Below are 25,443 nucleotides of genomic sequence, written 5' to 3' on the forward strand. Positions count from 1 at the left end.
AGAATGATTGCAATCTTCTACCCTTAAATTAAAATAAAAATCTTTGCATTTCCTTATTTCTTTTTATTCCTTCTTTGCTTATTTTGACCTCTAATGCCCTACAAATGGGCCAGTGATTTTTAAGCAATTGATAATTTCTATCTTTTGTTTTCTCTTAATACTAGAACACATTTAGGTTTCTCCAGTTATCGCAGGCATGTGAAAGCAAATTGAAGTTCACTTGTTCCTTCAAGCATTTTCCCTTTTCTTTCATTTTTGGCTTTAAAATAAAATGTCTATAGTCAACTTTTCCATTAAGCTTTTCAGTTTGGTCATGTACGCAATCACCCTGTGATAAACCCCATCACTGATCTCTCCTCGAGACACAGTGTTAACAGCAACAGCCTCCATTGCCCAAGGCCAAGTTCACTGAGCAGCAAATCCTGAAAGGAGGGGCTACCTAGAGGAACTCCAGAGCTCACAGCTATCATCTGAAACATGATTCATTCGGCCCTCTGGCCAAGGTTCCGATCTGGGACCAAAGCCTGATGATTTTGATAAAGCACTGACTACTCTAGCACTCTTCCCTTCTCTGCCAGATTTGTCAAACCAACAAGGAGTTGCCTGAACCTTTGCCTCAATTTCCACCTGAGAAAATTATTATTGTATGGCAAATGAATGGCAAGTAGACTTTCCTTCATCAATATCGTGTCATTTACATCTCTGCTGGCCTGGCTTTCGTCTTTTCTTACCTTCCATAGCTTGGCAGTATGCGAGTGCGCAGTTTCTGGCCTTATCCTTAGACAAATAGTTCGGTCATTGGTTACTTCATGCTTTGTTTTGCTGGAAAAGACCTTGAGAGAGATGGAGCCTTGGAACTTTGTCTTCCTGTGGATCCAAACAAAAGCAGGCCTGTCTGCGACTTCATTTCAGCATTCAGCAGCAGAAACATGCGCTCCTGAAGCAATGCATATTAAACAGGATGAGCATTTGCTGAAGGCTTCCTGTGCTGACACAAGGCCTCGCCGTGGTTATTCAGGGGTGTCTGCACCAGATGTGACCCTGTCTACTGTAATTCTAACCACTTCTCCATCAGCCACTGTCTGTTTACTATTCTTATGTATTTTAAATTGTATTCGTCTTCTGTTGCTACCAATTATAGTTATCTCTCTGTGTGTATTTTTTTCTACTTATTTTGTTCTCAAGAAGTGAAACATTTAAACATTTGTCCCATATTTCCAAGCCTCAGGAAAGGTAATTTTGTAAACATAATAATGAACAAATAAATTAGAAAGCTTACTAACAAATACAAACAGAAAAGATATGGGGCATGTCACTACTTTCTTCTTGCCTTAGATTTTGAGAATGTATGCAAAACATTGATTTTCCAGTTACTTGGAGTTTTGATACATTAGTGGCATTATATTGGAAATACCTTTTGCCAAATTCCAGAGCTCTAACCCTAAGCTTAGAAAACAGTTCCACCACTCTTAGAATAATTGTTACCCTGGATCGAAAAGGTAGATTGGCCCTGGGCAGAATAGTGAAACAGAGAGTGTGCCTTCCAGGGCTATTGCCTGCATTACTACCCTTGCTCACTCTTCCCCTTAAAAAATAGCCCAGAAACTTTGTGTTTGTTTGTTTGTTTGTTTGTTTGTTTGTTTTTCTTCACCATAAAAGAATCCCACCCTTGTCAGACTCCCCATTGTTTACTGATCAGAAACAAGGCTGTCAGCATCCTTCTCTTTTTCCTTTCAGAGTGAATTTTAGTGGAAATGGTCAGTTAGAACTAATCCCAGTAATTTCTACTATGTCGTAACAACACACTCTTCAGATACTTTAAGGTGAGGAATGAGAAAGGGGATTGCGACCATCTTGGGAAAATTCTTCCACATGATAAGGTTTGATTTCTTGTTATCCATAGCATATCACTGGAAAAATCAGCATACTAATGTTGGCATAAGACCATCTTTTTATTGCCAGATAGAAACCAATAAAACAATACAAACAGGTACTCTTGGAAAAAAACCATCTCTTTCTTTAACTCTACCGTAGAAGCAATCTTACTCTAAAGAATCCTTTAGTCTTGTATGCATCCATGCCTAAATAATTCATGCAACTTAGAATTTCTTTACTATTTTTTATTATTGGTATTACATTGGAAATGTTATTCACCAAGCTGTAATTTTATAAACTTAACTATATGGACTCTCATTCATTTTTGGTATTAATCGTATATTTTCCCAAGAGATATGCAAATTAACTACTTTCTTATTGTTGGGTTTCGGGACTGTTTTTTATGTTTGCTTGAAACACACAGCTGCAGTAAACAATTCCTTGTGCATTTCTCCTTGGGGACAAGTAAAAGACTGTCATTTGGGTATAGACCTAGAAGTAGAACTGTCTAATAACCCTGCTTATATGCAGGGGTAAGTTTTAAGAGTTGCCATGGAACTTGCTTTCTTGGGACTGTGGCAGTGAATTGTTCTTAGATCTTCATCTTTTTTTTTTCTCTCTTGTAGCTGAATACAAGTAAAGAAATATGGGTCTGTTCTCTCAGTCTATTGAAGCAGAATTCTAATACAATTTATACATATTTGCAATAGCAATGAAACGTGGAGAATCAATCAGCCACCATATGCAAGAAAATGGCCACGAGTTTCAGTCATTGCTTGCTCTTCTTCTAGAGATTACTACTAGAATTACCAGGACAGGAAGCTATTGGTTGCTTGACAGTCCCTGAGCTGGGACTGCGTATATGAGTTACTGCAATTTTTAAAGTTTTCAAGCAGTATCTCCTTGAATGTCTATCTACAAATGCTGCAGAGAGGACCTGTATCTTCTCTTATGTCCTATTGGTAGGAAACCTAAAGCATCATTGATCCATGTTTCTGTCCTGCAGACCTACTTCTTCTGATTTTTGAACTTCCTTCTTTCATCATTGACTTGAGGATGCAGTGTCCACCGCTCACTGCCCAGCACCAATTCTAACTGCCACCATTGCCAAACTGCAATATTCCTGATTCTTGTTTCTTCTGGCTCCTGCTCAGTGGCTCACTTTTTTGCCTTACATGGAAGGAATGACTTTTCATAGACAATTCCTGCTATGAGAGCACAACGTTGTTCAAAGCCCATGCCCAGCTGTTGTCTATGTTATTAAAAATGGATTTGATTCCATTTAATAATTATGCTATACTCAGAAAATGAATTATTACTTTTAAGTTAATGGTCTTTTTATTGGAAAAAAACTAGCATTTACAACTTGGAATGGAATAAACCGTAATTTCTTTTGTGTGTGTGTATGTGTGGTCTTGTGGATGGAATCCAAGGGCCTCTACCTCTTGTGAGCATCAGATCCCTTTGGTAATATATTTTTACACTCAGAAAGGTTGCTTTTTTTGTTCATTAAATCGGTTACATTTTAACTGACTATTTTAAGACCAGCAATCATCTAAGAAGGTTGATATTCTTGAAGGCTGGTCCCTAAATGACTAAAATTTTACTGAGAGTGAACTTTAATGACACCTGTTTAAATTCTTGTAGGGCATCTTGGTAGCTGAGTAAATTTTCAGTGCTCTACCAACCAAAGTTGAGGTGCACAGTACATAAAAAGATGTTTTTTTTTAAACAACAGCATTTCTCAGCAAACAGCCACATGTATCTCCCATTGTATTGATTTGCTAGGGCTACCATAAAAAGGTAACACAAACCAGGTGATTAAAAATAACCCAAATATATTTTTTCACACTGCTCGGGACTCTAAGACCCAAGAATCCAGGTGTTGGTAGTGCCTTCTTCGCCTGTAGAGGAGCGTTCTTCCTTGCCTCTTTGTAGCTGTTGGTAATTTGCTAGCAATTTTCTGATGCTGTTAGAATTTCAGCTTCAGTATCCACCCTCTGACTCTGGCATAGGATAATGCACTCCCTCCATATGTCTGCATCTGATCTCTTCCACTTGTAAGGATACCAATAGTATTGGGTCAGGATATACCCTAATTGAATATAACCTCATCATTACTTCATTACACCTGCAATGACTCTTCAAATAATGTAGTATTCCTAGGTGCCAGAGGTTAGGACTTTGATATTTCTTTCATGGACACACAGTTCAACCCATGTGAATTCAACTCATTAAATTACACTATCTGTACACTCACAAGAGATCATAATGGCAAAGGAATGTGTGTTGGAGAAACAGCCTATGTTTTTATTTTTTATTTTTTTTTTGTTTTTTGAGACATGTAAGTGGAATTTTGCTTGGAACACTTTCTCCTCTCCTGTCTTTCCCAATATTCCTACTCACCAAATAAACAACACATACTCTTACTTTATAGTTATTGTTGGAAAATGGAAAGTGTTTACAAATTTAGTACTTAGAAATATAGTTTATGGTTTTATACTATGGGGAAATAATGCAGCTCTTCCAAAAATGTATAACTTTATTGTATAGACATTTGTAATTCCCATACATGGTTTGTTTTATTTTTATAAAATAACCGCATTAAGCCTGGCGTGGTAGTGAAGCTTGTAATCCCAGCACTTGGGAGGCTGAGACAGGAGGATCTCACAGGTTCGAAGCCAGTCCCAGGTACTTAGTGAGGCGCTCAGCAACTTAGTGAGACCCTGTTTCCAAATAAAGTATAAAACAGGTCTGGGAATATAGCCCAGAGGTAGAAAAGCCTCTGGATTCCACTCCCAGTACCACACACACACACACACACACACACACACACACACACAAATGACCTCATTAAGCAATAGATAATAATGCTGCAGGATGTGATCATAAAATATTCATGATAAGAGATGATTAGGAGTGCTTATTATGATAATACTGAGATACACCCTCTATACTGTTGATTTTTCTCTCTTGTCTATGTTATTTATTTTATTTTAATTACTTACTTTTTTGCGATACTGGCGATGAAACCAAGGGCATTCTTACTCCAAGATATACCTCCTGCCCTATTTTTTTATTCTTTATTTTGAAACAGGGTCTCACTCAGTGGAGGAGGGTCTCACTAAGTAGTTGAGGTCAGCCATGAACTTGCGATCCTCTTGTGTCAGCCTCCCAAATGCTGGGATTACAAGTGTGCATCACCATACCCAGCTGTTGTCTATGTTATTAGAAAATGGATTTGATTCAATTTAATACTTATGTTATACTCAGAAAATGAATTACTACTTTTATTTTTAAGTTAATGGTCTTTTTATTGGGAAAAACTAGCATTTACAACTTGAAATGGAGGTAAATTGTAATTTCTTTTTTTTTTTTCTTTCTTTTTTTGTGTTCTTGGGGATAAAAACCAGACCCGACCTATGTTATATTTTATTTGGAAACAGGGTCTCACTAAGTTGCTGAGAGCCTCACTAAGTAGCTGAGGCTGGCTTCAAACCTATGTCATCCTCCTTTCTCAGCCTCCCAAGTACTGGGATTACAAGTGTGCTCCACCATGCCCAACACAAATTGTAATTTAGCGAACAGATATGTTGATGGTTGTGCTGAAGTCCACAGACACAGCCTACTCTGTTGGCTCCAAGTCATGGTTCAGATGGTTTTAAAAACAGAGAGTCTAAAGATGCTCCCTGGATAAAGATTTCTTATTAAAAATTTGTGTGAGCGGTGACAGCCTGACACCTATTTCATTCTAATACAACAAACAGTACTAACCCAACAGATGTGGGCATGCAACCGGGTGGGTCCTGCCACCTGGGGTCGGAGCACAGGCAAGTACAGGACGGTCCTACTGCTGCGGCTACCCCTCAAAGGTTTATCCTTCACCCATCTTCTCCACATTACCCTGAGGTAAACCAATTTTAAATGTGTTTGTTTTCAGTAAACCAGATATGACAGTTTATACTAATTGAACTGGAACCCATCTGGGTAGCTTTCGAATTTGTTTTTGTCATTTTTTGGTTTTAATACAAATGTCTGACTGTGTTCAATCATCAAGCTGCATGCATGAGAAACTGGCCAGCCCAAACAGTGTATTAATCATTAGCAAATGGAACATTAAGGAGTCCACTAAGTGCTGCCTTATCATTAAGGTAGTTCAAGTATTTATACTGTAAACCTGGTGGGCAGCTTGACCTTTAGCGGACAGGACCAACAACCAATACATGCAGATTTTGTGTGTGTGGACAGAAGGTCCTTTTGACATTCAGTTTTGCTTTTGAAATATTAGAAAATAAGAAAATCTACTTAAAGCTGGGTGTGGTTGCACACGCTTGTAATCGCAGCATTCGGGAGGCTGAGACTGGATGATTGTTCCTGGACAGCCTCAGCTACTTAGTGAGGCCCTTTGCAACTCAATGAAAGCCTGGTTCAAAATAAAAAGACCAAAAAAATAGGGCTGGGAGTGTAGCTCAGAGGTAAGAGTGCCCCTGGGTTTCATCCCCAGTACCCCCAAAAAAATAAGAAAATTCATTTAATATTAAAATTATATTAATTCTACTCTGTTAAACCTTTCATTGAGCATTTAAGAAAAATCAAGGAATTAATGAAAATAATTGATGACTATATATTGTGGGGAATAACTAGGATTATATAGGAATGACCAGAATTGCTCTACCTCAGAGGTATGCAGAAGCAAGTTAGGTCAGAGTTCTGAGAAGGGAAGTTGTAGAGGGATGGTGGGAAGAGAAGACAGAGTATGAGTTAGGGGAGAGAAAGAAGAGCACTGAGTTTTAGTTAAAGGGAGGTATTCTATGGAAGGATAGAGTATAAGTAAAACATAAGAGGCTATGTCCGAATAACTAATAAAAGAGTGATCATTGGCAGAATTTCTTAAAGCTAATTATTACAACTTTTTTTTTGTGTGTGTGTTACTGATGTTCCTGGAAACCCTTCTACCTCTGGGCTACACTCCCAGACCTATTTTATATTTTATTTAAAAACAGGGTCTCTTAAGCCGGTGAGGCTGGCTTCCAACCTGCGCGATCCTCCTGTCTCCGCTTCCCAAGCATGGGGATTACAAGTCTGTGCCACCACGCCCGGCTTTGTTACAACTTTTTATTACTTAATTTTCATAATTTGACTATAGATGTTTTTTCCTCCTGGGTATTGGATAAATGAAGAGTAGAAGATGAGACAAAAAAATAAAAAGGATTGACTTGTAAGGTCTAGGGTGACATGTAGAGAGTTGTAGTTAGGACAGTTACTCTGGGAATAGAGAGGACTCTGTAATTCCTTAAATTATGGGTAAGATTAAATTGGTAGTACTTTGACATGGATTCCATTTAGATGACAAAACAGTGAGACATTGAGAATATGTGTGCATTGATAATAGGTTGTGATGATATTATGTATGTTATTAGTTGGAAGCACAAAATACTATTCCATATATTTTATTAGAAAAACACTGCTACAAATATTACTACTCTTTCTGCATGCATGCCAGCATTGTTACCTTTAATGCTTAAAACCATTCACTACTGAATGTTTCCCATGTGCTGGTCATAGAGTGGGCTACATTATGCATATTATCTTACCAGTCATTTAAAATTCATTCCATTCTGAATCCCATCCTTTATGAAATATGTATTTTAATCATTCTTTTAATAAATATTTTTGGCAGTAAACTACCTCGTTCTTCTGAAATTATTTATTTCACCCTCATTTTAAATAATATTTTAGTTAAGTGTAAAATTACACTTGACAGTTGTTTTTTTCCATCATATTTAAATATTATGTTACTATCTCCTTGCTTCCATTTTGCTTTTTTTGTGGCAATTATTTATTATTTTTTTAATCATACATCACTTTGGAATACAAGACTTGAGAGGATATACAAGCACATATCATCCGATAAGCCCTCATCCAATCCCCATTCCATTCCCTCCCCCTCCCTTGATCTCATGCTTAATTGGTTATTATCTTTGATATAATTGTTTACACACCTCATGAGTTTTAAAGAGATTCCATCCTCCCCCATCCTCTCCCCTCTGATTGGTCACCTTAATTGCTTCTCAATAGGGCCCTTTCTACTACTCGACCTCCTCCTGTACCGTCTTTCCTTCTAGTTCTTGCTAATTAGGGGAAGCATCTGGATTTCATTTTCTGTGCTATTTCTCTGTGCATGCCTCATTGCAAGTTCTGATCCCCCTCTTGACGGCCCCAGTAGTGGCCTGTCCACCCGGAGGACTCTGATCCCAGCCTCGCTGGCCCTGGCACCAACCTGGCCTCGGAGGCCCCAGCACCGGACATACCTCAAGGCAGGCTCCGATCCTAGCCTCGCTGGCCCCCGCACCAGACTAACCCCTCGGCTGGCTCCTCTCCCGGCCTCAGAGGCAACAGCACCAGACTAGCCTCATGACAGGCTCCAATCCTGGCCTCACTGACCCTGGCCTAACCCCTCAGCAGGCTCTTATCCTGGTCTTGCAAGTTCCAGCTCCATTCTTGCCTCACAGCAGTTTCAGATCCTGGCCTCACTGGCCCTGGCACTGACCTGGCCTCGGAGGCCCCAGCACCGGACATACCTCAAGGCAGGCTCCGATCCAGGCCTTGCTGGCCCCATCACTGGCCTAACCCCTCGCCAGGCTCCTATCCAGGCCTCAGAGGCACTAGCACCGGCCTTGCCTCACAGCAGGCTCCAATCCCGGCCTTGATGGCCCCGGCACTGACCTCACCCCTTGACAGGCTCCGATCCCGGCCTCGCTAGCTCCAGCCCTGGCCTAACACATCAGCTGGCTCCGATCCCGACCTCAGAGGCCCCAACACCGGCCTTGCATAATGGCTGGCTCCGATCCCGGTCTCGCTGACCCTGGCACCTGCCTAACCTTCCATTTTGCTTTGAAGGAGGAAGCATTGAGTACAATGTGTTAATATAAGAGTAGACTTTGATTATCAACTATTATAGGTATTAAGCTTCATGATTTTGCTAACTACATGGTTAACTTTATTGATAATCAGAGTCTATTGAGTAGTGTGTTATATTGTAGGTAGTCTGTTTTCTTTTCTTTTTTTTTTTTTTTTTGCGGGTTTGGGGATGGAACCCAGGGGCATTCGACCTCCAAGCTACACCCCTTGCTCTATTTTTTATTCTTTATTTTGAAACCAGGTCTCACTGAGTTACAGAGGGCCTCACCAATTAGCTGAGGCTGTTCGCAAACCGTGAACCTCCGGTCTCAGCCTCCTGATGCTGGGATTACAAGCGTGCGCCACCAAGCCTGGGTCTGTTTTCTCTTTATACCTGAACTAAAATCTTTTCTTTGACCTTGGATTTCTCTATTTTACTATGATACAATCAAGGATAGACTTCTTTTTAATTATCTTGGTTGGTATGTGTTAGGCTCCCTGGATGAGATTATTCAGAAACACCAATTTTATCTTCTTCGTTTTAACTCTGATTAGATTTATGATATAAAATTTCTCTGTGTATACCTTTTTCATTTATTTGACTGTTTTTCTGTACCTTTGATTAATTTTTGTATCTGTCTTCTACTTCACTAAAATTCTTAGTTGCATCTAGTATGTTATTTATGCCTTACTTTTTTTTTTTTGCGGTTCTGCAAATGGAACCCAGGTGCATTTGACCTCCCAGCTACATTCCCTGCCCTATTTTTTTATTCTTTATTTTGAAACAGGGTCTCACTAAGTTGTGGAGGGCCTCACTAAGTAGATGAGGCTGTCGGCAAACTGTTTTCCTCCGGTCTCAGCTTCCCAAATGCTGGGATTACAAGCATGTGCCATCACACCCGGCTTTAGGCTTTACTTTGAGATTTAACTTTTATCATTTCTTTTTCAGTACTGGGAATGGAACCCAGGGGCATTGAACTTCCGAGCTACACCTCTAGCACTATTTTTTAGTCTTTTTGTTTTGAAACAGGGTCTCACTGAGTTGAGAAGGGCCTTGCTAAGTAGCTGAATCTGTCTGATGAACCTCGATCCTCAGTACTCCACCTCTGGAATTATGGGATTACAAGCGTGCGCCACCCTGCCGGACATTTTTATAATTTTTTAAGAAATATTGTTCTGTTCAGAGCATCATGCCCAGGTGCCCGGCCCCATCCTGGGTGATTCAGAGTCCCTGGGGGGTATGGCGGGTCTCACAGAAACCTGAACTTGCAAGGGTAGGAAATCTAACAAGTCAGGGGTCACACTGAGATGATAGTTCAGTTGCCAAATCCTTTTCTAGTTCAAAACATTTTTTAAATATTAAATTTATGCTCTCTATTCTGTATCCCTATTATATTAATCTACATCAAATCTGCCACCTAGCACATGTAGAGAGCTTTATAATTCTGAACTAAATACTGATTACTTATATATCCTTATTGGACGGTTCTATGCTTTCTTTTTGAGAGGATTTTGCTTTGGAGAAGGACTCCCAAAACACCACCAACCTGAGGCTCTTTGCCAATATTGTCTCTATTCTGGATTTCCCATACTATGCAATGGATATAAATTCTATTTTATAAACACATGAAAATGAGGACAGTCTTTTATTATCATGACAAGTTATATTATCTATTATAAATTAAACATTGTTATTTTCTGAGAGTTTATTTGTAAGGGGAACAGCAGAGTGAAATAACACCACATTTTTTAGTATTTCTTTTTGCCAGAGAACACACTATAACCAGTTAATATTTTAACAAACATGGCACTTTAAGCATGTAAATTTGATTTGGGTGGGCAAGTTTACAGTTATTTATGAGGGTCAAGACATGTTCCTGTCTCCTGTGTAGCCATTAAAACTCTAGGATAGTTACTGAAATTACAAATAACTGAACTTCTCAATACCGCAGAATGACCTAATCTTTTGATTTTAAACTTTCTAATGTTTTTTTCCTCTTCTTCCTTTCCTTCCTTCTTTCCTTCCATTCTTCTTTCCTTTTTATCTTTTCATCCATATATCCATCCACTCAGGTATTTCCCTTCCATTTATGAGGATATTTGCTGTATTTTACATGTATTTCCAGGGGTTTTGAGATTTTTTTCTTCATATTTATTCTCTCATATTCACTAGTTTAACTTTAAAAATAAAGCCATGAAAATGGTACTATTTTATTCATTTTACTGATGAGGCTTAGGTTTAATAACAAGTTCAAACAAGGAAAATATGTTAGAACTGGGACTTTTAAACTCAAGAAGTCTGAACTCTAGTTCTTCATTGATATGTTTTCAGAAGCAAAACAAATTATTTTAGGTTTACTGATAATTTATGTTCACTTAGTAATTTTCTGGAGATATATTAAAAACTATTAGTATTTTTTACTTTTATCCTTAATTTTCACATGAAATAGATAATAAGCCTAAAAGTCAGAGGACCCTGAGTCCTATTAAAAAAAATGGAAATGATAATTTTAGGTTGTGTTTATTTGATTGTACTGACAGCTAAACCCAGGGACATTCTACATCAGAGCTATAGCGCTAGCCCTTTTTAAACTTTTTATTTTGAAACAGGGTCTCACTACATTACTGAAGGTCTCTCTAAGTTGCTGAGGCTGGCCTTGAAACTGTGATCCTCACATCTCAACCTCCCAAGTATTGGGATTACAGGCATGTGCCACCTTACACAAGTAAGAATTGTAGTTTTAAATGGTAGAAATTTAAAAATTTAGTGAAATTTTATAATGTGATGAACTTTAATATTTTTATAGTTTATTCTTTTGGTTTATTATGAGTAGAAATAAATGTACAAAATAGGCGCAAAGCTTTTCATTCTTCTATTGTGTGTGCTTATTTCTAAAGAAGAATATGTAATCTTCTTTTCAATAATCAGTAATCCTCCATATATGACTGCATTCTTAAGAACAAATGTTACCTGTTACATCACAATGGAAATAATTTCTCTGTATAGCGTAAAAGAAAAGTCAAATGTTTTTGCTTGCTCTTAAACTGTTGGTTACCTTTCAGATATGGAGGTTCTAAAATTCTAATGATGGCCAGGTGTGGTGGCACACACTTGTAGTCCAAGCGCTTGGGAGGCTGAGATAGGAGGATTGCACAGGTTCAAAGCCAGCCTCAACTACTTAGTGAGGTTCTCGGCAACTTAGTGAGACCTTGTTTCCAAATAAAGTATAAAAATAGGTCTGGGAGTACAGCCCGGAGTAAGAAAATGCCCCTGGGTTCCACCCCCAGTACCACAAAAATAAATAAATGAATAAATTAATTAATAGATAAATAAAATAAAATTCTAATGATGACAAAACAAAGGAGTGCAGATTGATGATCATATGTATGATATGCATAACATTATTAGTTGAACAACTTGGAATCAGAACAAACACAAAGTATCCACGCATTTGATTTTATAGTAAAATGAGATGCAAAATCTCTTTTTCTTTTTCTTACTTTACATATATCCTGATAATTTTCTTTTTATAATGCTCAAATTCTTATAATTACACTATACTAAGGACATGATTTTAGTGTTTAGATGAAATTTAAGATACTAGTTGTCAAGTGGTGTGCAGTGTCACTTGCCTGTAATCAAAGTACCTCTGAGTTTGATATAGAAGGATCGTGTTTGAGGCCACTATGGAAAAACTTAGTGAGATCGTGTTTCAAATTAAAAATAAAATAGAACACCACCCTTTTATTATTTCAATTCACATATAGTTATTCTTATTACCTTAGAAGTGGTTGAAAGCACAAATTCTATAACCAGACATTCTACGTTAAAATGAAAATTCCTTTACCTATTTTTAAAGTTGTTGGCAAATTGATTAGCCTTTTTGTGCCTCAGTCTCTTTATCTATAAAAATGGAAATGGAAACTACCTGCTAAGCTTTCTATGAGGATTAAGGTAATTGATGCAGTGCTTCAAACACTCTCTGGAGCAGGAAAAACACCACATCAGGGTTAGCTCTTACTGTTAATATCATCATCACCAACCTCATCATCACCATCACCATCATCATCATCAAAATCATTCCATTTTGTTCTAGGTCTTCATGCCAGCATATGTTTGGCTTAGAGGTTCTCTTTGCATCAAAATTAATAACACCACAGGATTTTTAGTCCAGCAACCATAGATCCCAAATCCCAAGGCTGAAGCTGAATCTGTGTGACCCTGGACATATTAATCTTTCTAAGTTAATCCAAATATTTGCTTTTTTTAATCTTTGAAATGAAGCTAAATGTCTATCTCATTGTGAGATCATATATATACCAAGTGATAACTAAGCAGCTACAATCATTTTTTGCATCATAGATCTGGAAAGGGGTCTTTGAGATCATCAATTATTTTTAATGTCTGGGGAAGAGAGAGATGTGCTAAAAGTAACTAGAAGTGAGAAGGTAAGATTGACTAAAGTTGAAGAGATTCACACGGAGTAGGGCAAAATACATTTTAACATTTGGGAGATTATCATTAGCTACATCTATTGATTATTGAAAACATTAGGTTGGGGTTTTTTCAAATGTAACTATAATGTATAGCACATAAAAACTAAATTGTATAAATGGTTTCTTTTATTGGTTTTGCTAGCTCCTCATTTACCAATGTGGACCCTATTTTAAATACTCTAGGGCTTGTGGGTGCATACCCATTGCATTTATACCTGAAAGGATTCTTTGTCCTGAAATTGTGTTTATGTAAGATAAAGATCTATTTATAATTACTGAAGCCACAGTTGGCCATGAGAATTAAATATAGTTGACCACCTATTATCTAAATGGGTTGTCCCACAGTGAAAGCGTGGTGGATTCCTACCGGCCTCTTTTTCCACCTCAGTAAACCCATGGACCAGTGTGGCAGGGTGGGGGCCTCTGTGAGGGTATGGACTGGATATCAGCCTGAGCTGCCATTGTCCCCTGTCTAGTTTGTCCGAATGCCTATCTTATTTATCTTATTTATTTATGCTTATCGAATGACTTGGAGGTGGCTTAAAATTTTGCTGGTTAAACTGAGGTATTGCTCAGTAATTCTTTAGTTCTCTGTCTCTATAAGTGCTCCGTATCTACATGCTCCATGGCCTCTCTTTGTTTCTTAAATAAACATACTTTTAAGCTCTCTTTATAAAAAAGAAGTCACTTGCTGTGCAGAGTAGGGGTTAGAAAGGATGTCTTCTTTGTTTCAGACCTACCATAATCAGATAACTACCAGCACTACCCCAAGGCAATTTTTGCGAAGTCATTCCAACTACATATATGGAAATTATGAAGGAATTAAAGAGCCATGCATAGGTGGTGGAAAAATCTATATTAGCTTTTTAGACCTTATTATGGTATCATACACAATGGAATACCAAAAACAGCATGACCAGAATATTTTCCTTTTTATAGTCAGACCTACATAGAAAGGTGAATTATATTCCCAGTGTGAGTTTATTAATTTCTAGTAAGAAATATGTTTACCCAGGGACTATACACCTACATTCACTGGCAGGTACATAGAGTACAATTTTCAAGTTATTTATCACTATATTTTTACTCTTTCCTTAAAAGAAATAAGTACTGAGAGCATGGAATGGGTCCTCTTTGTTTGGGGGGAACCTTCAAGCAGCAGAAAGATTGTGAGATTGGCTAAGTAATCTGGGAATTAATCAAATTATTAGTATCCCAAAGTGTCCAAAAAGTTTGCAATGCAGAGTAGTATATTCTACTTTTTTCAATTTAATGACTGAATTTATTTTGTTTTTGTGTATTTCATAATAAACATTTTAAAACTTGAAAATTGACTAGCAAGCTTTTAAGAAGTAATTTTGATCCAGGCATGGTGATGCATGCTTGTAATCCCAGTTTGGGAGAGGCTGAAACAGGAGGATCACAGGTTCGCAGCCAACCTCGGGAATTTAGGAAAGCCCTCTACAACTTAGTGAGACTCTGTTTCAAAATAAAGAAATAAAATAGGGCTGGGGGTATAACTCAGATATATATACTGTTCCTGACTTTAATCCCTAGTACCACACACACACACACACACACACACACACACACACACACACATGTTTTTGCCACCCTTATCTATTACTATAGCTAACTAAGTGCCCCTACATATTCCTAGTTCCCACCTAGGGAGTGAATTGCTTCTTCTCTGTTGCATTTCGAGTTGTGTCTACTCAGTGGACATTTCTCTACAGATTTTCTGCGAATGTCCCTTGTTAGTGTTTCAGAACCATCAAGTTAAAAGGAAGTAGAAAGCAGGAATTAAAATTTTGTCTTGAATATCTAGGACCTATCAGGATTCTTCCACACAGCAGGTGTGAATAAATGCTTACAGAATGGTTAAGAAGGCAAGTCAAGTGATATATGACTTCATACAGGCAGTGCACAAGGCACACCTTTTTAGATATGATCATACTATCAGACCTGCAAACCAACGCAGTATGGATAGCATTGTCAGTCCCCTGGCCCACATCCCATAAATTCCCCTCACCTGTAAGGCTGCCTGGCACCCTGTTGGGACATTTTTATCTCTCAAGTTTGATATTTGTTTTAACCTTATTTTAAAAATGTACTTGTGACTTGGAAGGAGCGAAGCCTGCCTGAGATCTGTCATAACCTCAGCGACGGGCAGTTGATCAGAGAAGTGAAAAACGCATTGATTAGCACATTTCAGCTGTTCGTCTACTTGAGATTAGGGTCTTGAATTACCTTAAATCAATATTTCTCATAACCTGTTGCTAGGTCTGCCTGCCACACACATATATTTTTGGTAGCTGTGCTTTATTATAACTGATAAACTAATGTCAATGTTGGCATTGTATCTTCTTCGACCCAGAACGGCCGTGACAGGGTCACCTCCTGTCAGTTAGATGAAGAGGACATGTGGCTATCATCACATACAAGAAACTGTTTTTTTCAGTGATGAATGAAAAAGTAGTGACAGGTCAGAAATTAAATATCATGACATTTTCTTCCTAGAATCTGGCAATTCCTTTTTTTTTCACCCACATTCCAGAGAATAAAATCATATTTCTCCACGTTGCATTTTAAAATACAACTTAACTATGTTAATTGAGCTGTAATTTTTTAGCACTCTTGACCATGTTCATGATACCAATTACCTGAAAAAAACATATATATATATATATATATATATATATATATATATATAATATTGTTCTAATAGGTGATAGAATTTTTTTTTATCTTTAATCAACTTTTCTCATCATGGGGATTGCTTCTGTGTTTTGTTTGGCCAAAGTCTACTTTATTTTTTATGTTTTTTATTGGTGCATTGTAGTCATACTTCTTAATGGGATAAAAGACTTGTGTAGACATACATGCACACATCACCCAATTAGCCCATACCTGATCCCCACCCCCTTCCCCCACTTCCTTCCTTCCTTCCCATGCTTGGCTTAGTAATTGACTTTGATATGTTTGTTTAAGTACCTCCTGTGTGTTAGTTTCCCTCTTCCCCTCTTCCATCCCCTCAGTTAGTTGGCCTTATTTGCTCCTCTATAGGATCTTCTTCTTTATCCAGAGTTCTTCCGGTTATCCATTTCTCCCTAGCTTTCGCATATTAGGGAAAGCATCAATTTTTTCCTTATTGTGACTAACTAATCTCACTTAGCATAATATCCCCAGTTCCATCCATTTCCCTGTAAATGACATAATTGTGTTTTTCTTTATGGCTGAGTAAAGTTCCATTGTGTACATATCCCACAGTTTTGTAATCTATTCATCTGTTGATGGAGTTGTTGGCTGGTCCCATAGTTTAGCAATGGTGAATTGTGTAGCTATGAACATAGATATTCATGCATTAGTTTGGTAGTTTGGTTTCCTTTCTTTTGGGTAGATAACCAGAAGAGGTATTGCTGGATAAATGGTAAGTTCGTTCCAATTCTTCTTAGGATTCTCCACACTGTTTTCCAAAGTGGTTGCACTAATTTGAAATCCCATCAACAATGTTTTAGAGTTCCCACTTCTCTACATCCTCACCAGAATTTATTGTTGTTTGTGTTTTAAATGATTGCCATTCTAGTTAAAGTTAGGTTGACTTATTATTCTATTGGGTAGCAAGTTTATGCAAATTATATACATTGTTTTTTATGCTTTGCATTTGTTTTTCTTCTCTCTATATTTTAGTTGGTATAAAATCAGTGATGCAAGTCCTATTTAGTTTTACTAATGACAACATAGAGATGACATAGTCACTTGCGAATATTCCACATAAGCATAATACCAAGACATCCAAACTGCTACAAAAAGGCACCAATTATAGAGTCTATCTTAGAGAAAGTCAGTTGTGAATTTGTGAAACTACATAAAACCTAGAATGGTTCCCAAAAAGTATAATGAACTATTGCAGATAACAAACTGAATGCCAAATTGCAGGAAGAATAAAGCTCAGAGTGAAGAGACCCAACTTCTGCTCTGAGCTCAACCTCTGGCTGGCTGGCTTTGTGAGTTGAACAACCAACCCACTGACAGTCCTGGATAGTTGTCTAGTCAAATCGAGGGGTGGGGTCCACCAGTGAGCTGCCATTTCTTGTCTTTCAAGTGTATGTCATCACTGAAGTCCTGAAATTGCTCAGAGTGACATGGAATTATCTTTATAAAATGTGCTAGAAACCTGCTTTGTTTCCTCCAAACAGAGGAAGAATACCTTTCTTACACCATTAATTTGCTTAATAGATAGTGTAAAAGCACACCAATTATCCAGACTTGAACAATGACTTAGCAGGCATTGACATGTGGACCCCTAGGGGGAGCTGTTTGTCCATTTCTTTATTTTAGTTGTCCCCTGCATAATACAAATGCCACATTAGTTCCCAGGCAATGGCTGATGAACGTTCTTTTTAACATTTCCCATCTCCTTAAAGGACATTCCAAAAAATTCTCTCAAGATCTGCCCTATTGAAAAGGAGATTATATTTTTATATGTGGTTCAGAACATGTAAAAGACCAAGTAATAGAAGAAAAAAAAATAACATTTAAAGCTATCTCCAATCAGATGGTTTCCTGGGAGGAATAAGGGTTTTCTGTCCTAAAGGTCATGCTCAGATTTTAAATTTACTAGAATTACGGCTGCAAGATGTCCTCCAGGGTATTCTTAAATTCTGGACTTTGAACATTAAACCCACCCCTCTAACTCTGCATTTCTTTGTATATTATATTAATCAGTATGAGGAAATCAAGGTGTCCTTTTTATTTAAATGTTGAGATTATTGTTCTTGGATACTGTCTGCCTCTTTCATTCTAAGTTAGAAACCAGCATTTTGGCGGTTGTATTATCATCATTTGTCTAATACAAAAAACAAGTTGGAGTCTTGCTTCTGGTTTTTCTCATCACATTAAAAGGTTTTGAAGTCACACTTCACTTACCAAGTACTGTATCAGGCTACTGACATTTCAGTGGGTTTTGATTTGTGTCATGGTTGTAGGAGAATAGAATAGAGATACTGATCAATAGAAACAATTATTGATTTAAGACTATAAATAAGTCAGAAGCATGCTTTTTATAGAGAGACTCGCCTTGCATTTATAGAATTATTGGATCTTCACATTTATACACAAGTTAATTTATTGGATGTTTATTTGCTTTACAAACTAATTTACAATAGGCTTTTTAAAAATATCTGGTATCGTGCACTTATTACCAAGGCACATTTGTTGCATAGTGGAATGTGTGTGCAGATTGCTTTCTTTTCTCTTTATTTAATAAAATTATGAAGTGAACGTTTTGTCACCATGGATCCTCTGTACTCCATTTTTCTTTTAAACCTTAGAACATCACTATTTAATGTTTCCAAGTTTGCGGTCCTCTCTTGCTTTCGAACTCAAGACAGTGAGCACTTTTTTTGGAATGTGGCTACGGCTGCATTTAACTGGTCCTTGTAGAGGTCTCAATTGTGAAGCGTGCCATATTGCAGCTTGATGTTTTTCTCTGGCTACAGCAATGTAAAATTACTCTGCACCATCTCCTCCCAATCCAGGCAAAGGCTACAGCTGAAATAATTAAAATCCATACGCTTAATGATCTGTGCCTTGTGCAAGGTGGTGCATTACTGTCTCTAACGATGTTTAATAGCTCATAACACTCAATACACTTAATCATCAGTTACTGACATGTGTTGTACTTTTGCATACTGAACATATCTTGATGGGGGGAAAATTATGTTGGAACAGATTCAATTATCAATCCTTGGTAAAGAACACTGGGTCTGATGAAATGAGGACAGGCAGCCTTGCACTGAGGCGTTGTGGCTTCTCTGGGCTTTTGTTAGGCAAAGCAGTTTTGATTGGCGTGTATCAAGTCATGCTTTATTGGCTTCACAGATACAGTAAGAGTGGGACCAAAATCCCAGGTTGGGATATAAAGAAACTACTGTCCAGCCACCTAACTGCCTATATCCTGCCCTCTACTAGAGCTTCTGTGTCTTTATATTTAAGATGAGGGTCGAGATTCCATAGGGATCACAAATTTGCCAATCTCACAATCAATTCAGAGACAGTGGTCTCAACAGATTTCAGAGGTCCTGTACTCACTTCTTATTTTCTCAGAGCCTACTACCCTTAGTTGAATGACAATGGTTCTGACAGTTTTCTAATTGGGTGATATTACTATTGTTTTGATATAGATTGGGTGATAGATATTTTTGTTCTGTTCTTATGGTACTGGACATTCGAACTTTAAACCACATTCCTGACACTATTTTATTTTTTCATTTTAAAACAGGGTCTTACTAAGTTGCTAAGGCTGGCCTCGAATCTGTGAGCCTCCCAAGTACTGGGATTACAGGTACACACCACCACCCTCAGCGTGTATGATGTAATGGTTTGGATTTAGAATATCTCCCTGCCCCACAGGAAAACAAGGAAGCAAGGGTGGAAGGGGGTATTGGTTACAAAAAGGGCCACTGGGGCATGGCCTGGAATTGTACAAGATCCTCTTCATTCCCTACTCTCTCTCTCTTCTTCTGGCCTCCATGATATGAGAGTGCTTTTTGGTATCAGGGTCTAACTGTGCCAAGCACTACCATACATGTTGAGTGCTTAAAGTATCCACAGGAGGTACGGCTTATTTCAATGGAGATTTTGCCTGAGAAAATGCAGGAGTTCATTATCTCTGAGCCTGAGAGGAACATTCTGATTGTAAACTGGCCATTGACATCTGTTGCAATCATGGATTTGAGTCATATCCTTGAATAAAATATATACATTGCACTCAAACACTTTTGTTTCAAGAAAGCTTGCTGTTTGGTGTTGTACCTTATTAATCTTGCTTTCTTCTTCTAAAGCACATTGAATTTCTTGCAATGCTACACAGGATCCACTTCTCTGAAACTTTTAAGATGTGTAACTCAAGAAAAATGAATGTGAAAAAGGTTGGGAGGCAGACATAGGTTTTCCTGCAAAGAGAGAGAACGGCTAAGAAGATAGAAACTTTGGGCTTTTTTCTCTCATCTTTTCTAGGAATTCTGTAATAGGAAGAAAAATACCAAGTACATTAAGTCTCAGTTATATGCCAGATCATTTATATAATTAGACAAAGGATAAAGATGTTGTTAGATAAATGAGGCTTTCTATAATTATGTAAAAGTGGACATGCAGTTGTAAATGATACAGGTAAAACTACTAGTTAAAAATTTAGAGAAAGAGAACGCTCTTGAAGACAGCTCATCAAATGTTTCCTGGTGTTGTCCTTGGAAATTAGAAGTTTGGATGCTATTTAGTTCCTTTTAATTGTATTTTTCAAGTCTTCATAGAGAACACATTTTTTTATAAAGAAAATTTTGAAAGTAAGGTATGAGTGGCACATTGAAATGTCTCTTGGCTTCGCATGTAGTTATCTGTTCTTATTCTTATTCTCCTTCTTTCACTGCAATCACTCTGTGGTTTTCATTTTTCTTTATTTTTATTCCATCATTTGATTCCACAGGAAAAGACCTAGGCCCGCCATTGCTGAAACAGAACAAATAAAACACAAGTTAATCCTTCTCAGACTCTAGGAAAATCAGTTCTGAGTTGTTCATTCCTTTTCCCTGTATTGTCTGAATGTAGATGTTCAGTTATTAAGTAAGAAAGTGCTTACCTTACATGCAGGCCACTCTTCCACTTTTTAAACTCTGTCTTCTGCATGGTACTTTTTAAGAAATCAATGTTCTATCACCAGCCTGCATCATTTTGCATTTTATTTAGAATTACCTCAAGCTTATGCACCATTGTTATGCATTCCAGTGCTTCAGGATTACCTAGAAAGCTAATCAAGAATATATTAGTTTGGTAGTTCGGTTTACTTTCTTTTGCGTAGATACCCAGAAGTGGAATTGCTGGATCAAATGGTAGATTTGTTCCCATTCTTCTGAGGATTATCCATACTGTTTTCCAAAGTGATTGCACTAATTTGCAATCCCACCAACAATGTTTTAGAGTTCCCACTTCTCCACATCCTTGCCAGCATTTGTTGTTGTTTGTGTTTTGAATGATTGCCATTCTAGTTCGAGTTAGGTGAAATCTCAGGGTAGTTTTGATTTGCATCTCTCTGATTGCCAATGATATTGAGCATTTTTCATGCATTTTTTGGCCATTTGAATTTCTTCTTTCGTGAAGTGTCTACTTAGTTCGCATGCCCATTTTTTTTATTAGATTATTTTTTTTTAGTGTTGAGCTTCTTGAGTTCTCTGTATATTCTAGATATTAGTCCTCTATTGGAGGTGTAGGTGGCAAAAATCTTCTCCCATTCTGTTGACTCTCAGTTGAGGTCCTAATGCATGTGTATCTACATTCATAGCTGCACAATTCACCATAGCCAAACTATGGAACCAGCCAAGATGTCCATCAACAGATGAATGGATTACAAAACTGTGAGATAGGTACACAATAGAATTTTACTCAGCCATTAAAAAAACTAAATTACATCATTTTCAGGGAAATGGATGGACTTGGAGGACACTATGCTAAGTGAAATTAGTCAGTCACAAAAAAGTAAGAAATCAGATGCTCTCCCTAATATGTGAACGCTAAGGAGAAATGGGTCATAGGAGGAACTCTAGATGAAAAAAGAAATCCTATAGAGGAGCAAAGAAGACAACCTAAATGAGGGGATGGGAGGGGGGGAGAAGGAAATTATCTAAAACATACAATGTACCTAAACATATCGAAGTCAACCACTAAGCCAAGCAAGGGAAGGAGGGATGGAGGAATAGGGTGGGAATTGAGTAGGGGCTAAATGGGTGACGTGTACATGTACGTCTGCACAATTTTTTCACCCCAATATGATGTATGAATATAATACACCAATAAAAAATTAAGAAAAATAACATATTAAAGCTAAGCATCAAGTTGAGTGCAGTGGTACATACCTGTATTCACACTTCTTAGAGGCTGAAACAGGATGATCCTAGGTGCAACGTTAACACATGGTAACTTAGTGAGGCTTTGTTTTAAAATGATAAATACAATAGGACTGGGGAGGTAACTTAGAGCTAGAACCATCCTAAGTTCAATATCAGTGCCTCTCTCTCTCTCTCTCTCTCTCTCTCTCTCTCTCTCTCTCTCTCTTTCTCTCTCTCTCTCTCTCTTTCTCTCTCTCTCTCTCTCTCTCTCTCTCACACACACACACACACACACACACACACACACACACACACATATACACCACAAAGAACAATTATAAAAGTACTCTTCCTTAAAACATTAACATTAAGTATTTTATTACTAATTTTTTATTTTTTATTGGTGCATTGCAGTCATACATCTTAATGAAGTACATGATGGTAAAGTATTTTTAATTGGAGAAATATTTTGTTGCTTTTAAGCAAGAAACACAAGAATTAGAAGCAGCCTCTGTAACCAGGATATTACAAACTCTTCTTACTGTACTGGGGAGATCAAGAAGATAGTGGTAGTAGTGTATTGATGATAATGACTAAGCTCCCATCATGGGTTCAGCCTTGTGCTGAGTGCCTTGAATGCATCATCATTGATTTTAACTTTAATGACAGTATGTCAGAAGCTATTGTAATTTTCATACCCATTTTAGAGTTGAAGGGACTGAAACACAAAGATTGAAAAGCACTAACCTCACCTATTTAAAAATAATTGGATTGGAATTAGAATCTGAACCCAAATTTTTTGTGACTTTAAGACGCTTTTTTTGCTTTTAATCTATGAGTATCTTAGTCAGCATTCTCACTGATGTAATACATAACAACTGACCACACAACATAGAGAAGGAAGCTGTATTTGCTCACAGTTTAGGAGATGTCAGCGTTCAGTCTTTATCAGGCAGAATTGCTGGAGCTCAAGGCATGACAGCAGGATGGAGACACAGACATAGAGAGATAGAGATAGAGAGAAAGAGAAACCAGGAATCTCTTCTCACATAGTGGAAGCCTGAAGCAAGAGAATCACGCAAGGATATTTAAAGACAAAAACACAGCGATCTATGGCTAAACCCACAAAGATACACTTTCTCCAGCCACATCCCACCTTCTTAGGTTACAACACAGTAAATCCATTACAATAGGTTTATCCATTGATGAGATTATAATACTCCTGACTCAATCAACCCTGAAAATTAATATATGACCTCTTCAGGGGCTATTCTGTATTTAATCATAACAATAAGTTAAAATGTGTAAAGTTTTTAGTACAGTACTTGCACAACATATCTTTATATAAATGACATACATAAGTTGTTTTTTCCACTTGTTCATTTATTTGGTGATGTTAATTTTTCTTTCTTCCACCAGGTAATGGCAGCTAGTGGTAGGGTAGAGCGAAGCTTTACCATAGAAATACTTCTCTGATCTAGGTCAATAATTAAGGGAAGGAGATTATTATAATATGGACACAAAAAATTGTCCGATTCTGTTATCCCTTCTTTAGCACTCCATCTGCTTTCCTGTACATTCATAATTTTTCTCAGCTAATACCTTAGTATTATAGAAAAAGCAGCTCCCCAGGAAAGCAGCTAATTTTATCTTGATAAACTTACTTATCATTTTGTAATATAGATTTTCATTTTATTTCTGTAATCCTAAAACTACAGGGATATAAGATACATTAAAGTTATAGCTGATTTCAGATTGCCTTTTCTTTGGCATCTTTAACAACATGAGATCATTTGTATCTGCTTAAAATGAGCTTTTAGTTTTAATTTAAACTGAATGAAATTACCTTCTCTTTATCTTGGAATAATCTCAGAAGTTAGCATGAGTTTTCCTTTTACAGATTGACATGTGTGTGTTCTCTCTCTCTCCCTCCCCCTTTTCCCCTCTCCCTCTATCTTCTCTGTCTTTCTCTTTTATGTCTCTCTCTTGTGGACATCTACCAGACTGCGTCCAGCAAGGCTTGCTGAGATGCTTGATGAGCTTCACCTAAGAGCTCAATTTTGACATCTAGTCACCCACTGACTTTGCAGCAGCGTTGTTGACAAATGTTCAGCGTCTGCTTGGTGGACTGTATATGGAAACTGGAAACTCATTTTGTTTAGGCATGGTTACTCAAGTAATGCTCAAGCCCCTACATGCTGTGAGGGGCTAGGACTGCTCGCTCATCTTGGGGCCATCTATTCTGGGAGTAGCCCTACCTGAGCGGTCTATCCTTGCCCAAGCTAGGGCTTATACTGATTTAACCTATAGAATGTGGAACCAACCATGTAGCCCTCCCCCCAGGTCCCTATGCACAGTAACTCTCCCCTTTTATTGAATAAGGGGATTTATTTTATTTTTGGAGATGCTGACTTAACCATTAATACTTTATGCAGATTTATCTAGGTTAATTTATGGTTATTCTCCTACTAGCTCATCAAATTCACATTGGTTATAATGACCTTTTAAACGGCACTGGAAAAAGTTGAAAAAAAGGTAGCTTTCTTCTCCCTACCACACATATATTTGGGATAGGAAGGAGAAGAGATTTATGTAAACTTGCAGTCAGGGTGGGGCACTTGTGGATTGCATATTCATATGGCTTAAAAATTCACCATTGTGCTAGTAGAAGAATGAATTTTTCAGTTTCTCCAAAATTGTTGTTGTATATCAAAGTTTTTATTTGTGCCTATGTGTAAAGACTAAGCAGGTTGGCATATAAAGTGTTTATTTATATAGATAGACTCTTTTAAACAGCCAACAGCACAATATATTTGCCCACATTTCTCAAGTATAAAAAGTATCACTGCCATGTTTTAAATAACTATAACACTAACTGGAATTAAATTGCATTCTGATCTGTCTATAAAATGATGAGATTTAAAAAAAAATTCTTCTGTGTCTTAGGATAAATTATGGGATGCACAGATTCTCAATGTTATAATTGACTTTGTTTAAATAAGCTAAATTTTGCTTAATAGGCAAGGTAGAATCATTTCCATTAAAATATTAAATGTATTATTTTACTCTAAATTAAGAAACCTATTATATTAACTATATTTTTTGGGGGGAGAGGTATTGAATTCAGGAGCATTTTACTTTTTAGTTACACCCCAGCCTTTTTAAATTTTTCTTTTGAAACAGTCTAGTTCAATTGCAGAAAATACTAGTGTCAATTTCAGTCCTCTGTATTGAGAAAGGGGGCAATGGAGAGGCAGCTGCGGGAGGCAGACACCAAGTGCTGTGTGCA

General features: G+C 37.5%; 1 protein-coding gene across 4 annotated transcripts in view; it reads left to right on the top strand.

Moving 5' to 3' along the window:
- CTNNA2 (catenin alpha 2) overlaps nt 1-25,443 on the top strand; it is a gene marked incomplete at both ends in the record, with an annotated part of 1,014,669 nt that overhangs the window by 164,170 nt on the left and 825,056 nt on the right. The window lies entirely within an intron of this gene.

The sequence above is a fragment of the Muscardinus avellanarius genome (assembly GCF_963383645.1).
Source record: "Muscardinus avellanarius genome assembly, chromosome: 15".
Lineage (NCBI taxonomy): Eukaryota > Metazoa > Chordata > Mammalia > Rodentia > Gliridae > Muscardinus > Muscardinus avellanarius.